The sequence below is a fragment of the Moschus berezovskii genome, chromosome 13 (genome assembly GCF_049115385.1).
Source record: "Moschus berezovskii isolate FMDL1 chromosome 13, NW_MosBer_1.0, whole genome shotgun sequence".
NCBI lineage: Eukaryota > Metazoa > Chordata > Mammalia > Artiodactyla > Moschidae > Moschus > Moschus berezovskii.
This window is the reverse complement of record NC_142472.1, coordinates 57,739,934-57,757,140: the sequence shown is the minus strand read 5'-3', so window position 1 is coordinate 57,757,140 and position 17,207 is coordinate 57,739,934. Positions and strand designations below refer to the sequence as shown.

Here is a 17,207-nt window from a genome sequence, read left to right as displayed (position 1 = left end):
TTGCAGGTAGATTCTTTACCATCTGAGACACCAGGGAAGCCCTCTTTTTTAAAACTAAATATTTAATATTTGAGGAACTTATATTCTAATTTTTCTTAGCTTTTCTCGCTATGACATGATAATCATGACTGTAGTAGTTGTTGTTTAGTTGCTAAGCTGTGTCTGAGTCTTTGTGACCCCATGGACTGCAACACGCCAGGCTCCCTGTCCTTCACTATCATTGCAGCAGAAATGGTCGCAATTCTTGACTCTTTGTTGGTCCCTCTGCACTGTGACCCAGTAGCTCCATCTCTCCAGCTCTTGAATCTGAGCTCGTGTGTGCCTTGCTTTGGGTGGTGGGACTTGTGTGCTGGGGTTTCCTCTCTTGCTGCAGAGAACCCTGAGACATACTGAAATGAGCCAGGACTGGCCTTCTGGGATTAGAGACCAAGTGAAGACAGGCCCTGTCCATCTATCTGAGCTGCCCACCCTGAGGGTCCAGATGTGTGGATGACGGCATCCAGGCTACCCATCTCCAGGCTGGCAGGCCCAGAAAAGAAGAGCCTTGTAAGATACTCAAAGATAATGAATGGGCGCCGCTGTAAGACACTGCATTTGGGGGTGGTTTCTTATGCCACAAACTGATACAACAGAGAAACTAATTTGAAGTTGTTTAAAAATAATCCTTGCACCATTCTTGGTGGTCCATTGGTTAAGAATCTGCCTGTCAGTGCAGGGGACACTAGTTCCATTTCTGGTCCAAGAAGATCCCACACGCCATGAGCACTAAGCCCGTGCACCACGACTGAGCCCATGCTCTGAAACAAGAGAAGCCACTGCACTGAGAAGCCCACATACTGCAACAAAGACCCAGCGCAGCCAAAAGAGTAGATAAAATGATACTAAATTTTTAAAAAATATATATTCTTAGAAAATAAAAAACTGAATACTCCCTGTAAGTACTTTTAATTTTCTAAGTATTTAACTGGTTCAGGAATTTTTTTTTTTTAATCTTAAAACTATTGCCTTAACCCACAACTCTAAATATGTCTTTATCTTGCTTAAAAGGCTATGAAAACTGTTCTGAAGAGGAAGCTTTGGATGCCTATTTATATAGCTATTTTTCTGCTTGATAAATGGTATCAGGTCAAAGAGCAGAGGGATGAGGGAGAAAGCAGCAGCTGGAGGGGGTGGAAGTCATGGTTGGGAGCAGTCAGGTCGAGGTGAAAAGATCTTCTGTCAAGAGCCTAGAGAGCTGCCAAGAAGCTTAATTAACCCAGATCTATCTTTCTTATTGTTTCCTAGAGAAACCACCTGCTGGGTGATTTAGCCTTTTGCTCTTTGAACTTCTTGGGTGTGTTCTACTCTACCCCAAAGATTCTGGGCTTCCCCAGTGGCTCAGCGGTAAAGAATATGTCTGCTAATACAAGAGACACGGGTTTGATCCTTGGGTCAAGAAGATTCCCCTGGAGGAGGAAATGGCAACCCACTTCGGTTTTCTTGCCTGGAAAATTCCACGGTCAGAGAAGCCTGGTGGGCTACAGTCCATGGGATCACAAAGAGTGGGACATGACTTAGCACACACATGCATGCAAGGGAACTAAAATACTACATGCTGCAGAGCGTGGCCAAAAAAACCCCACAACAACTCGTTTGAAATGGACAGATTTCATAACAAATTCAACACAGCTAGAAGAAAGAACTGGTGAACTGGAAGATGTATCTGAGGACATTTTCCAGAATACAGAACAGACAGAGGAAGAGACAGATGACACAAAAGAGCTTAAGAGACCAGCTTAAGAGAACAAGAAATTTTAACATCTAAGTATAGTTCCAGAAAAGTAGGATGACATTTTTTGACTTATGACTTGAGGATTTTCCCCAACTGTGTCAATTGAATTTATAAGCAGGGGAAATTCATCCTGTGAAAGAAATGGAAAAAGAGGACTCTCAGTGTGGTACAAATGGGATTACAAGATCATTGCTAGCTGTGGTAAGAGAACACTAAACAGAAATATTGAGTTTGGGGAGGGCTCATGAACGGTTAGACATCTACATCATAGATATATTAGTGGTGGGGAAAACAAAAAAGGTAGACAAACTCGGTCAGACAGACATTCTGAGATTTGAGGGTTAAAAGAGTTGAAATCTCACGTCAACTCTTTTTTTTTTTTGGGTTGGCATAAATTTCCTTTAATTTCTACATTTCCAATAGGATTTAATTTTGAGGTTTAATGTATCAAGCCAGTATTATGTTTTGCTATTTTAGTAATTCTGGATTCCAGGTCACTTAAGATGAAAATGGAAATGCAAAGTTTACTTAAGAAATTTAATTTTCTTCTTCTGTAACATCTAAGTCTTCATCCTTTTCATCATCATCTTCTGTTTGCTGATCCTTTCTTAGTCGACAGGTCAATACCTGTCCTGTTCCAGATACACACTTAGCAGACAATGATCTTTGAAGAGGTGACTTTGAATTTGCTCTTACAATATCTAAACGGGATGAATAATCTTGCGGATACAGAGAATGTCGGGAAACCTCTAAATCTTCTTCTTCATCAATCTTTTGTATATTTTGGTAGGCAGCAATGTAGACCTCTAAAGCTTTGCCGTGAAATAACATTTCAATAGTGATAAATTCTGAAAATATAGTCTTTATATCCTTTATTTTCTGCTTTTCAAAACCGTCAGTAGTTTCCTCCAAATGACGAGTTGTTCGGGTAGCATCCATTGTAATTGTAATTCAGTTTCTGCCTGTGAAATAACATGTCGATCAGATGGGTCTCTCTGACGTGTTCTTTCTAACTGAGTTAACTGTTTAGCTTCTCGATTCCTTGCTGTTAATGTTGCTTTGAGATCATCTCGCTTCATTTTTACAATGGTTCCATAAGCTTTCAAAGGTTCAACTACTTTGGCTTCAAGTCTTTCAACCTCGGCTTGTCGATAATCCTGAAGTTTGGCAAACTCGTCCGCAAAGTTTTTCAGGCCCTGCTTTAAGTGCGGAGCCTCGGGAGAGGCATACACGTTGATTTCGTTCACCAGGAGGTCCGCTTTGTCTCTCAGTCGGGCGGTTTTTCGCACGTAAGCAGCAACGATCTGGCACAGCTCTCCGAAATGTTTCTCCACATTGGTGACAGCATCTTGCAGTTGTCTGGTCTGAGCGTCCCGGTTTTTCAAGCTGCGCCTCAACGTGCTGCCTCACTCACGGCTGGAGACCCCGGGCTGAGGCCCAACGACAGGGTCTCGGCGCCCGGACGTGCGCCGGGGCGCGGGAGCCCACCCCGCGCGCGCCCGCGCCCTCACGTCAACTATTATAACATTTCCCTAATAGTTGTTCTAAGAATAAAAATAGCTAACATTTATAGAGTGGTTACTGCATGCTTGAGCCTTACAAATATGATCTGATTTAATCCTCACAATTACAAGAGGCAAGTCAATCATCATTTGGACTTTGGGGTCTTAGGAGGGAGGCTTTGAGAGGTCAAGTACCTCGTCCAGGCCACATGTTTAGTAACTGGCTGGACTAGGATTTAAATTCAGGCCTCCCAGGAACTTCTATGGGAGTCCAGTGGCTAAGACTCCAAGCTGCTAATGCAAGGGGCCCATGTCTGATTCCTGGTCAGGGAACTAGAACCCACATGCCACAACTAAAGATCCTCCAGGCAACAATGAAGATCAACAATCCCGTGGTCCACAATAAGACCTGGCACAGCCAAATAAATAAATGTTAAAAAATAAATAAACGCAGGCCTCCTGATTCCAGAGTCACACTGCTTTGGATAAACATAAAAAGTAATAATTTTTAAGGAAAAAAATAGAATCAATACTGTATTTGGAGCCAAACAATTTGATTTGAACTCAGCTCTGTCATTTATAGGGTTTCTTAGTAAGTTACGTAAACATTCAGAGTCCTAGTTCTTTCATTTGCCAACTGGGGATAATAGTATTATTTGCTTCCTATGATTAGCTTGAGAATTAAATATTACGCTATATATGAATGCATAATATGCTTTACAAATAGAAGATGTTATTCCTAACTATGATCTTCTATAACTTGGGCATGATCCAGTATTCAGTTCAGTTCAGTTCATTTCAGTCGCTCAGTCGTGTCTGACTCTTTGCGACCCCATGAATCACAGTATGCCAGGCCTCCCTGTCCAGTATTAGATGCATTTAATGTAACCAACTGTATTCCAAATATTCCAAAAGTAATGGCTGAACCATTCATGCGTAATCCAGATGCAGAAAATTCAAGGCAAAAACTTTTAGCTAAACAGTATAATAAGTGGAAATACTTTCTTTTTGTCAGAGCTAAACATTCTTTCCCACAAACTCTAGGGGCTGGGAAAATCTGTATAAATAGTCAATAGTTAAGCCACAAACAGGATGTTATGGATGGAGAGAGGGTAATTTACATTCCAGAATGTACTTCATCACGTCAGGTAAGTTTCCACATCATCTATTTGCCATTGTCCAGGAAATGAACCTACAGAAAGTGTTTCCATATCATACGTGGGTGCGTGTGTGCTAAGTCTCTTCAGTCATGTCCAACTCTTTGCGACCCCATGGACTGTAGCTCTCCAGGTTCCTCTGTCCATGGGATTCTCTGGGCAAGAATACTGGAGTAGGTTGCCATGCCCATCTTTAGGGGATTTTCCCCACCCAAGGATTGAAACTGTGTCTCCTGCAGCTCCCTGCATTGCAGGCAGATTATTTACCGCTGAGCCCCCGGGGAAACCCTTCCTTCTTGTGATAAGTGATAAAACATCACTCACCAGTAAAGAATTCGCCCATAAAGAATGTAGGAAACTTGAATTCAATCACTGAGTCAGGAAGATTCCCCTGGAAAAGGAAATGGCAACCCACTCCAGTATTCTTGCCTGGGGAATCCCATGGACAGAGGAGCCTGGCGGGCTACAATCCACGGGGTCGCAAAGAGTCAGACACAACTGAGTGACCGAGCCGCACACACAGAAAAGAGTAAAACCTGTGGGAAATGAACTGACATCATCATAACAATCACTGAATTTAAATTTATAAGTTTTGCTGTGCCTCGATTTTTCAAAATAAACATCTATTAAAATACCCCAGCCAAGAGAAGAATATTCATGTAGACTGGTGATATTAACTTGAGACACATTTGGCATTTCCCCAGGGGAATGTCTCTGTCCGTTGGGACACCATCATCTTTGCCCATCCAGATTTAATCTCTTGGGAAAATAAAAACTCTGGGCTTTGTTTTTCTTATACAGTTTTTTTTTTTTTTCTAATTGGATTCAGTCCAATGTATTATTCTTCCCTCCTTTGGCACCTAGGTTGGAAGAGAGAAAACATCATGTTCACATGCCTACATCCAGATTTTCTCAAGTTATGACCCATGTGCTGTTTAATGTCCTATTTTGGCTAAATTATCTCTCCCGTGACATGTCGTTTCAAGCTTTTCACACTTCACAATCAAAGATGTAATGGACTGGAAAAGGGACTGTGAGAGATCCCGTGTCAGAGTACACGGCCTTTTAGCTATTGTTTTTACCACAAAGGCGTAAGGTACCACAATGGATGCTAAGGGATTGTTATTAGTTGTTCCGTACTTTAAAACAAAGACTGTCAGTGAGGCAAACACAAAAAGTCTTCAAAACATCTTTCAATCACTTGTACTCTGCAACCCTTCCAAACAGATGTAAGGAAGCATCCATAAAATGAAATAACTTTCACAACTGAAGATGAGCCTTTCAGAAAATTTGGAAACGACTTCTCTTACTTTCTTTCAGAATTACAGGTCTTCTTTTGGATCCATGACCTATTCATCTCTGGATTCCCAAAGCAAGTATCATGCCTTGGGAATAATTAAGCAATTGTGATAATTAAGCATTTGCTGGGGCTTCCCTGATGGCTCAGACGGTGAAGAATCTACCTGCAATGCAGGAGACCCGGGTTTGATCCCTGGGATGGGAAAAATCTGGAGAAGGGGATGGCTACCCACTCCAGTATTCTTGCCTGGAGAATCCCATAGACAGAGGAACCTGGCGGGCTACAGTCCATGAGGTCACAAAGAGTCGGACATGACTGAGGGACTAACACTTGCAACTTGCACTTGGGTGAATGAATGAATATCATGTCAAGAAATGACAAGCTATTTAACTGTTTGATTGGATGCAAAATGAAATTTTGTTTTTACTGAGATAGTAAAGATTTTATGTGATGCTAGGTTGGAGGTAGCAGGTGCGGGAGAAATAGGAAGCTAGGAAGGAGACAGACAGACAGCAGATCTGCTGAAAATCAGAGTCAGGGGCTCTTCCCCACTTATGAAACCCATTAAAAATCCCAAACGGGCATCTGCCCACTGTCACCACAGAGTAAAAGCAGCAAAATATCCAAGCAGAAATCATATGAGGGGCAGCAATGGAACCAGATTGGCTGGAAGACGGCAGGAAATGTAAAACTCCAAGGAAAGATTTGGAGCTTCACATAGAGAGCCTGGAATGCCACTTAAATGGTTTTAGATCTTATTTCCATGGGCAATGGAGAACCATCGAAATTTTTAATAGCATATTAGATATGCATTTCTATAACATGCAACACTTTTTAATCTTCTCCAACCAAATCAGAGCTGGTACCAGCTCTTGCCCCTGTTACTTTCTGGTCTCTGGTTTTCCCCTCCTCCCCTGGATCATTCGAGAACCCTTGGTGGCTCTGACTGCTCCAACAAGGTCTGCCAGTCTTCTGGTTCCTAAGCTGAGCACAGTTAAGTCCTCACTGCTAAGTCTTATTTTTCTTTTCTTTCTTTCTCTCTTTTTTATTTTTTTTAATTATGAAAGCATGATAACACATTTACAGAAGACTTGGAAAATACAGAACAAAGTTACATATAGTTCCATTGTATATGACAATTACTTTTTAAGTAGATAAATTAAGGTTTTTAGTTGGAGTTTCAATATCAAACTCTTATTTTTCTTAAGTGAAGTGAAATTCACACAAGCCATTCTAAAGTGAACAAGTCCCACTAAGCCCTTGGACCCATCCCTGCCCCACATGCTGCTTTTGGGCTCAGGTCTGACGTTGCTCCCCCCATGTGGAGGCTAAATCTCACCAGTTCCCTTTTCCATCTCAAACGAGGGTGTATCTTGAAGTGAAGTCCCCCATAGGAACTCCACTCCCTTTGCCTGAAGTGAGCGAAAGTCATTCAGTAGTGTCCGACTCTTTTCGACCCCGTGGACTATACAGTCCATGGAATTCTCCAGGCCAGAATACTGGAGTGGGTAGCCCTTCCCTTCTCCAGGGGATCTTCCCAACCCAGGAATCAAACCCAGGGTCTCCTGCATTACAGGTGGATTCTTTACCAGGTGAGCTATTAGGGAAGCCCCCCTTTGCCTGAAGGTGATCTCAGATGTCCCCTGCTCAGACTCCTAAGGTCAGAGTTCCAGCCACCCAAGCCCCACTCCCTCCCACTTCCACCTGACAGAAAGGGTCCAAGCACATGGGCATCCTCCTCTCCCAGGACCCTCAACTCTGCCCGCTTCCTGCCCAGGTGGGTCAACAAGGATACTTTCCTCTGATTCCCACCCCGCCTTTCACCCGAACCAAAAAATTAATTCCATCACTTTCTGATTGCTCATCAGAAAGAAGGCTCAGCTTTTAGGACCCCCACCCCTCAAAAAACACCCCATTTTTCATTCTGAGAAAGAGCAGGTAATTACTTTTAATACATCTCAATCTTCCTTGTGAGTTAATTCATCTTCTTCATGCCATGAGAAGAACAGTCAGCAAGACTCCTTGGCATCTTAGAAATAGACACACAGACGTACACGGGAGGCTCCATTGTTCCGGCATTTTGATGAGACTCTGTTCTACCAGTTTTATGTAAAAGTTTCAAATCATTTCTTGAGGGTGTTTTGGATGGGACAGGATATGGAGAACATGGGTATTTGTGGGGGATAATGGAAGTTTCACTAGTAGAGGACACACAGTGGGGAAGACGGTGACCCTAACCTGCCACCTAGGAGGTACACAGTGTGTGCAACTGGTGGGTCTGTGTTCATCAAAAACTGTATTTTCATTAAACGTGTGGGGGTAAAAAGGGGCTTCTCAGGTGGCGCTAGTGGTAAAGAACCCGACTGCCAATGCAGGAGACTTAAAAGACGTGGGTTCGATCCCTGGGTCAGGAAGATCTCCTGGAGGAGGGCATGGCATCCCATGCCCTCCAGTATTCTTGCCTGGAGAATCCCATGGACAGAGGAGCCTGGAGGGCTACACAAGCAGTCGCAAAGAGTTGGACACGACTGAAGCAATTTAGCACACTGGCGCAAAAAAAAGAGGATGTAGCACTCAGCATATTTTATACATTCCCCAAATACAAAATAGTAAGATCACACGGAAAGCAAAAGAAGCCTCAGTGGTTTACTCCAGGAAGCTATACCAAGCACCTCCTTTTTTACATTTTTGATTATAAGGCCAGGAGAAAACCAAGAATTTAAGTAAGTGTTCAGTTTCCTATTTCACAGATGCCATCTCATGTTGTCTTCTAGTTCAGCTTGAATTTGCATTCTCCCCAGAAACCATCAGCCTCAATTCAGAGGCTGACATCAGTTTCCCAGTTATAGGTACACTAATGTCTGTGAAGTCTTTTCTTCATGTGGGACCATGAGGGCAGTTTCAGGGATTCATTCCACCATCAAGAACTACTTGATATAATAATTCAAAACTTAGCACTTTACCAATTAAGCATGTAGAAAAAAAAATCAGACTTGGAGCTTTCAAGAGGCCCCTCCTACAGTCCTGGGGAAAATGTTCCCTTCTGAGAGGGATAGATTAGTAGGTACCTGGCAGGACAGGTAACCTGGGAGTCTGCCCTGGGAACACAGCCCAGAATAGTCTTGCAGGCATTCTCTAAATTCAATACCTGTTTGTTCAGGTGCCCTCTTTTTACCACGTGCATCCTACCTGGCTTTAATGATCTTTTCTAGCAACTAAAAGAGCAACAAGTCAGCCCTTTGTCTCCATTCACTCTACCCTTCCTCTCTAGCATTCCCCTACATTTATTATTTTACATTTTTTCAGAGAGTTAGAACATTCTGAATGGGTCAAAGGTGGAGCAAGAATCCACATGTTAAAGAACCTCTTGCATAGATGGCCAAAAACCTAGAAAATTATTACTGCATTTTATCATTCCTAATTTTTAAATTTTTGACTTTTGCTTCTAACCCTGCAGCACATCTAAATACTACATAACTAGGTCTCAGTTTCATTAAAATCATTTGGCCACCTTGCATAGTGATATTTCTTTTGTTAATTTCTTATTATATACTAATATATTCTACACATAATTCTGTATATTATATACACAATTCCTGTTAGTTTCACTTGGATGTGTTGAATTATAAGTAGATTTTAGTATATCTGATAGTCTATAAGATCTAAATTTTGATATGTCAGTGAGAGCTAAAAACTATTAAAATCTGTTTTCTTTCTTAACCAAACAAACTTGGCTTTAGATGTCAAGAAGCTAAATAACAACTTCTTCTTTCACTTTGTATTTCTGCAGCAACCCTCCATAAGCACATCCCTTGCGCAATAGGGCAATTTTGAACATAAGGAAATGCAAAAGAGAAAAACATCTGAATGAACATAATCCTTGTTATATACAGAGGTGGTACAGATGGCTCCCTTCCGCTCTTCATCTTCCACATTTATTGAGTATTTACTATATGCCAGGCACTGGGTTTTGTGCCAGGGACACAAGGCATGCTTTGTGCCCTCACTGAGTCAAAGGCTAGACCAGTACTATCCAACATGGAAGCCAATAGTCCCACGTGGCTCCTGAAAACTTAAGATACGCTCTCTAAAATATACATCAGATTTCAAAGACTTCGTATGACAAAAGAATGTAAAATATCTCAAGAGTGATTTTTACACTGATCACATGTTACAATGGTAACACACTGAACATACTGGCTAAGACTATGAGAACCTGCATCTCTCGGGCAGTCAGATAAACAGCACTGGGATTGTAAGGAAGGTTGTGCTGTGGCACTAGGTGGGGATTCACTTGTGACAAATAGGGCAGGATCAGATGTGACTTGCTTATTATTTACAAGACAAAAGTAAGAATTATTTTACATCACAACACAATCCTCTAGAGAGCCTCGGAATTGAATCTCTTCACACTGGAAGACCTCTTAAGGTCTATCAATAGACCAAACCTTGAAAACTGATGCTTCAAGGAAAGGCGGTGGTGGTGGGGGGGTGGTGGTGAGGGGCTGTGGGCCTGTGGGAGTGGGAGGGGCTAAGGGAGGGTTTTCTCATGGGAAGAATTAGAAAGCAACATCAGGAGATTCAGGAGAGCAAGAGGATGATGAAGATCATGAAACTTCTGTTATTGGTCTTGGAGAAATTACAACAAAAGGAAGAAGTGGTAAATTCCAAAGAAAGGGAACAATAAATTTTCAGAAGGGAGAAGAAATATTCCAGAAACTGCAAAGCTCTAACATGGACTTTATGCTTAAATCCAACAGCAAATTATATAACAAGTAGCTTTTCAGTATTTTAAAAAGAAATCGGTAATTATTAGGAACTAATAGTTGTTCACAATATTAACCTCTACGTGTGTGTGTGTGTGTGTGCTCAGTGGGTCTGACTCTTTGCAACCCCAGGGACTGTAGCCTGCCAGGTTCCTCTCTCCATGGAATTTTCCAGGCAAGAATGCTGGAGCAGGTTGCCATTTCATATTGGTAAATTAAAAAGATCATGGAAATGTAGGAAGGAAGTTTGCAGAATCTTTCATTAAACTTTTATAGATAATCCAGAAAAATATGGACCTGATACCATACTTGGGAACTTTACAATCATACCAATAAGGGTCAACTTATGTGCCTAACACACAGAAGATATTCAGTTAACAGCAGTTTATTGAGTGAATCAGAGAAGGCAATGGCAAGCCACTCCAGTACTATTGCCTAGAAAATCCCATGGATGGAAGAGCCTGGTAGGCTGCAGTTCGTAGGGTCGCTAAGGGTCGGACACGACTGAGCGACTTCACTTTCACTTTTCACTTTATGCATTGGAGAAGAAAATGGCAACCCACTCCAGTGTTCTTGCCTGGAGAATCCCAGGGACGGGGGAGTCTGGTGGGCTTCCGTCTATGGGGTCACACAGAGTCGGACACGACTGAAGTGACTCAGCAGCAGCAGCAGCATTGAGTGAATGTTTGGATGATGAGTCTTTACCAGTTCCCCTTCCCAAGCAGTTCATTCCCTTTCCCTCCCTTAGAGCACTGAGTTCACATTTATATCACACAGCATACTCTAATGAATTTTTATTGTCTGTCACTCCCTCTAGCACATCATAAAATCCTCTAGTCAGAATCTTATTCACCTTTCGTCCCCAGGACCCAACATCACACCTGAAATAGCATGGTGCTCACTCAGTGTCTGTAAAGTAAACAAACAAAAAACATAGAATACATATACCCAAAGTTCAGAAAGTTTGGGAATGAAAGCACTAAACTCTCTTTATAAATGATAACGTGATAGGACTACCCTTCAAAAGGCAATACAGTCTTGATCTGGATGAATGAAGAGCCCATCTGTCATTCTGGCAATGCTCAGACCACATCGGAGGTGTCAGCACCATGTTTTAAAAGGAATCTTAGGGATTCCCTAGCAGTCCGGTAGTTAAGTGATTCACATTTGCCTTCCATTGCAGGGAGTGCACGTTCAATCCCTGGTTGGGAAGCTAAGATCCCACATGCCTCATGGCCAAAAAAAAAAAAAGGAAAAACATAAAACAGAAGCAATACTGTAACAAATTCAATAAAGACTTTTTAAAAAAACTTAAAAAAATAACCTTGATAAACTGAGGCCCAGGATATCAAAAAGTACGGAAACAAACTCAGGAACAACAAGTTGTAAAATGGGAGATATTTAGGTTAAGAAAAGATACTCAAAAGAAACACAATCAGTTTCTTCAAGTCTTTACAAAGGGATATCACAAAAAAAAAAAAAAAAAGACTGGATTTACTTTCTGTGTCTTCAGAGCCCAGAACCAGGGAGACTGTACAGGAGGTGGTCAATTTGATTATATCATGAGGACTAGGTTCTTCTAGCAGATTAGAGTTGCTCACTACTGAAAAAGACAGATTTTTAAATGATGAAACTCCTTGTCACTGAAAATTTCCAGAAGTGGTCAAAGAACCACTTAACAATCCAACAGATGTATCATGGGTATTATGCCGGGCATTCATAGGTTGGAAGAAAAGACGGCTAAGGCCACCACCTAGCTTCCGTGTAATACGCAGCGTCTACGGCATTATTCCTTCTAACACAGGTTCTAGCGTTGTCCTCAGTTTATATACCTCACATTTCTCTATAATTTTCATTATAGGCACTGTGTTTTCTATCTTAAAATTCTCTCTCATTTTACTTTGGCTAAGCTGTTTGAATCTAATTAACTGTATGCTATGGAACTATCAATAAACATGGTAACCTTTAATTACTTCCTTTCACCAATAGATAATTGGATATCTCAAATTTAAGCCTTCCTCCCCTTCTAGTTAAACTACATAGGTAAAGTGGCTGTCATCTGTTCAGAAAAATGTGGTATTTAATTGCCATCTTTCATCATACCTTCATCTAGATTTCTTTTTCTGCTTTTCTTCTTTACAAACTTATATCCTTGATTTCCAGCTACACTCTAAACAAATCTCACATTTCCAGATTATCGCCAACAATAAGGCATTCAAATATGTCTAGACTAGGCCATTAAGAATACAAATACATTTAGGAGCCTGGCCCTGCGCTCTGTGACAAGCTAGAGGGGTGAGGTGGGGGAGGCTGGGAGGGAGGCTTAAGAGGAAGGGTATATTATACATGTATGGCTGTGGAGAAGGAAACGGCAACCCACTCCAGTATTCTTGCCTGGGAAATCCCATGGACAGAGGAGCCTGGCGGGCTACAGTCCATAGGGTAGCAAAGAGCTGGACAAGACTGAAGCAACTGAACACACATATACATACACTTATGGCTGAATTGTGTTGCTGTATGGCAGAAACCAATACAACATTGTAAAGCAAGTGTCCTCCAATTAAAAAAAAAGAATATAAATATATTTGAATAAATCAACTGTAAGTACAATTGGTTGACTGTTACATTTTTATCTCTAATTTTCTAGTAAGTACAATGCCTTCAAGAGTAACTTTTCTTTGTGGAGTAGTTTTCAAATGCAGCTGATTTCTCAATATTTTCCATATGATAGTGAAGAAGAGAGAAATAAATGCAAGTACCATTTTCTGAAGAAACTAGATGGGAAACAGAGAAGTGAGAAGTGAGATACATATCAGTTCAGTTCAGTTCAGTCGCTCAGTCGTGTCCGACTCTTTGCGACCAATGAATCACAGCACACCAGGCCTCCCTGTCCATCACCAACTCCCGGAGTCCACCCAAACCCATGTCCATCGAGTTGGAGATATATAAATATATATGTGAATATCTAGAATATAAAGTAGAAGAAAATAGTTTAATAATATGGAAAAAAGTAAAGCGTTATGATGGGAATATCATTTATTGGCCAGTAGTGGATTTAAGGGTCAGGAGATTTGAGATCTTCTGTTCCAGGAACATAACAGAGCAAACAGCTGCCTTCTGGGTGGTCTCATGACACCAGGTTGACCTTTACCAGAGCAGTGTCCTACAGAAAACATTCTTGTCCACTTTGCAACCTCAGCCCCAGACTTTGTAGGACTCGAAATATTGGAGATGCTTAATGTTGGTTGAGTGAATACATGAATGAATAAATGGACCAGATGCAGGTCAGGAGCATGGTGGGAAGGCTGAAATATCAGCAATAGATGCCCTGCTAGTTAAACCAGATTAGAGGAATGAAAATGTTAATGTCAGCACTGAACTAACGTAAAGACCTTGAGGAATGAATCTCAAGAAAACAGAAAGGCTTCCAGTGAATAGAGGGGCAGGTCACTCAATCTCATGTAGGTCAAGGAAGTAAAGAGAAAGTGTCTATGAAGTCATGATGGCAGATGTGTGCCAGGCTTCCACATCACGTGCACCCATACTAAAGGAAACAATTAAAGTCAGCTATATTTGGAAAGGCATCTGCTGGGTACAGGCTCTTTAGAGATGGAGAAGAACTCCCAAGGTCAGCACTCTGACCTTGGCAGAACTCCAAACAAAGGAAACCATGGGCCACTGGGTCTGTATATTGATCTGTGTCCTAAGATGTCACTTTGAGGCAGACCCGGGATTCAAATACAGGTTCTCTGTCCCTTGGTCTGGATGTCACTTTAATTCTTTTTTCCCATACTCCAAATTGTTGCCAAGTCATGTTCTAACTCTTTGTGACCCAATGGGCTGCAGCCCACCAGGCTCCTCTGTCCATGGGATTTCCCAGGCAAGAATACTGGAGTGGGTTGCCATTTCCTTCTCCAGGGGATCTTCAGTACTCAGGGATTGAACCTGAATCTCCTGCATTGCAGGCAGATTCTTTGCAAGTGAGCCACCAGGGAAGCCCTCATACTCCAAGAGAGAACCCCAATTACAACTCCTGAATGACAAGGGACCTTAAAGGGCTCACATTCCCTCACCCACCCACCCCAACCCTGACCCAGGCTCTCAGGATTTCTCCTTAAGACTTCTTTAAAACTCCCAGAATCATTTGCCAGGGTTCTCCCACCACACTGATCTCTTAACAGGCCCTTCATTTTCCATCAGAATCAGTTTTCCTAAGTTTATGTTCAACCTCCCAAGTGATATAAAATGTATTTAAAACCACTTTATAATGGGGGAATACAACTATCCCATTACAGTCTCAAAATAAAACGGCTTTCAGTCTTGTGTACAAACTTTGTGTTGGGAACAGGGGGTTGGCATAGGCATGGCCAGCAGTTCTGAAGCTCCACACATGCAAATGGTACATTAAGCAACTCCTACCTGGCTTCCTTGGTGACTCAGACGGTAAGCAGCTGCCTGCAATGCAGGAAACCTGGGTTCAATCCCTGGGTCAAGAAGATCCCCTGGAGAAGGAAATGGCTACCCACTCTAGTATTCCTGACTGGCAAATTCCGTGGACAGAGGAACCTGGCAGGCTTCAGTCCATGGGGTAGCAAAGAGTTGGACACAACTGAGTGACTAACATTTTCACTTTCATGCAACTCCCAGGGTGGGGTTGGGGGAGCTGATGCTAACAACCTGGGACTGTGCATTGGTGGTCCTCGGCAGTGATGAAGCTCACGGAATGAGTTATCTCCATAAGGACACATTTCATCAGGAAGGATTCTAAATTATTCAGTGCTGTGTCTCAGTTTGGCAGACAGCCCACTAAGTTTACTGGCCTATAAGAGAACAAATGTAGATCACAGTAAAGTTCTAGAGACACTGGAAAACATAGGTGTAATTTGGCCCAGGGGACAGAGTCCTATGTCAGGTTTTTTGGAAGGAAAAATGACTCTTTTGGAACAGAATGTTTAGGGTGAAACTTCATTTAACTGGGATTTCTAGTTTTATCCTTCCAGTAATCAGCTAGGCTTCATCTCCTTCAGGCTTATGAAGTAAGTTACTTTATAATTAAAAACTTGGCACTGGTCTTGACTAAGGAGTGGATAAGGGCAAAAGAAGCTTTGTTAAGAAAAAGATTACAAAATACTCATGGTTAAGGAAAAGAATGCAAACTTTTGAGATAATCTACTCTAACCAACATATTCATTTATTAAATCATTTTATTTCATGATCATGCATGCCTTCTTAAGAAAATATCTATGGTCACTTCTTGGAAGTATTCTTAACAATGGAAATGAAGTTTGTTTTTATAATAAAATTGTTATAAAATATTTTATACAGAATCTTACAGTTAGAAGGTAACTGAAGAAAGAGGCTTGGAAGCCTTGCTCTAAGAGTCCTAATACACACTGATGCACAAAACATGGTACATAACTATGCACAGTCCAACCAAAACATTAACATAAGACATGAAAGAATTACTACAGGAAAATGACTGGTTCATGAAAATGAAGTTAGAACTGCTTTTTACAGTGTTGAGAGAGCAAACCAGAAAACACTCCTGTTATATCACTCAGATGTGTTGGCTAAAGTATAATACACGGTTGTTAACATGCATGGCTAACTTTGTAAGAGAGAAGGGGAAACACAGGGTTCCTAAAATGCCCAGGAACTGACAATCAGTGAGACACAAGGTGACATGACGGTGGCCCTGTGACACAGTCATGGGGAGCAGTGGCTGCTGTTGGGAACTTAGGAACTTGGCTAGTGTGGAATCAGGAAACAAGATCTGGGGCTCATGGAAAAACATGTTTTTGTAGAGATGGATAGGTAGATAGTCCAGAGAAGCCTGGCAGGCCATAGCCCGTGGGGTCTCCAAGAGTCAGACATGACTTAGGGACTAAACAGCAACAGTGTAAGTAGATAGTAGAACCATTAAACATTTCATAGAAATGAAGTCCACCAATGTCAGGAAACAATGGTTATTGTTTCTTCCTCTTTGGAGGAAGAAATGGGGAAGAGACAGAAATGGAGACTTAGCTGTATCTGCAAAATTTAATTTCTGACATTATTAGCATCTGTTTTATTTTGAGGGTGGGTGCACAGTATTTGATACCACATTTTTTATTCTTTTGTTTCTGACACTTTTCATAATTATTTTTTAATTTAAAAGACCAGTTGTTGTTATTGTTCAGCCACCAAGTTGTGTCTGACTCTTTGCGACCCCACGGACTGCAGCATGCCAGGCTTCCCTTTCCTCACCATCTGTCCAGTGAGTTGGTGCTGCCATCCAATCATCTCATCCTGTCGCCCTCTTCTCCTCTCCCCTCAATCTTCCACAGCATCAGGGTCTTTTCCAATGAGTTGGCTGTTAGCATCACGTGGCCAAAGTACTGGAGCTTCTACTTCAGCATCAGTCCTTCCAATAAGTATTCAGGGTTGATTTCCTTTAAGATTGACTGGTTGGATCTCCAAGGGTCTTCTTGGAGGGTCTTCTCCAGAACCACAGTTCGAAAGCATCAATTCTTTGGTGCTCGACCTTCTTTATGGTCCAGCTCTCACATCTGAACATGACTACTGGAAAGACCATAACCATGACTATATGGAACTTTGTCAACTAAGTGATGTCTTTGGTTTTTAACACACTGTCCAGGTTTGTCATAGCTTTCCTGCCAAGAAGTAATCATCTTCTAATTTCATGGCTGCAGTCACCATCCACAGTGATTT

The 17,207-nt window shown here is 41.7% G+C and overlaps 1 protein-coding gene and 1 pseudogene across 4 annotated transcripts in view; both read right to left on the bottom strand.

The window, feature by feature from the left end:
* Positions 1-17,207, bottom strand: part of FRY (FRY microtubule binding protein) — a 438,131-nt gene that overhangs the window by 288,755 nt on the left and 132,169 nt on the right. The window lies entirely within an intron of this gene.
* Positions 1,962-16,341, bottom strand: LOC148775848 (CBY1-interacting BAR domain-containing protein 1 pseudogene; annotated as a pseudogene).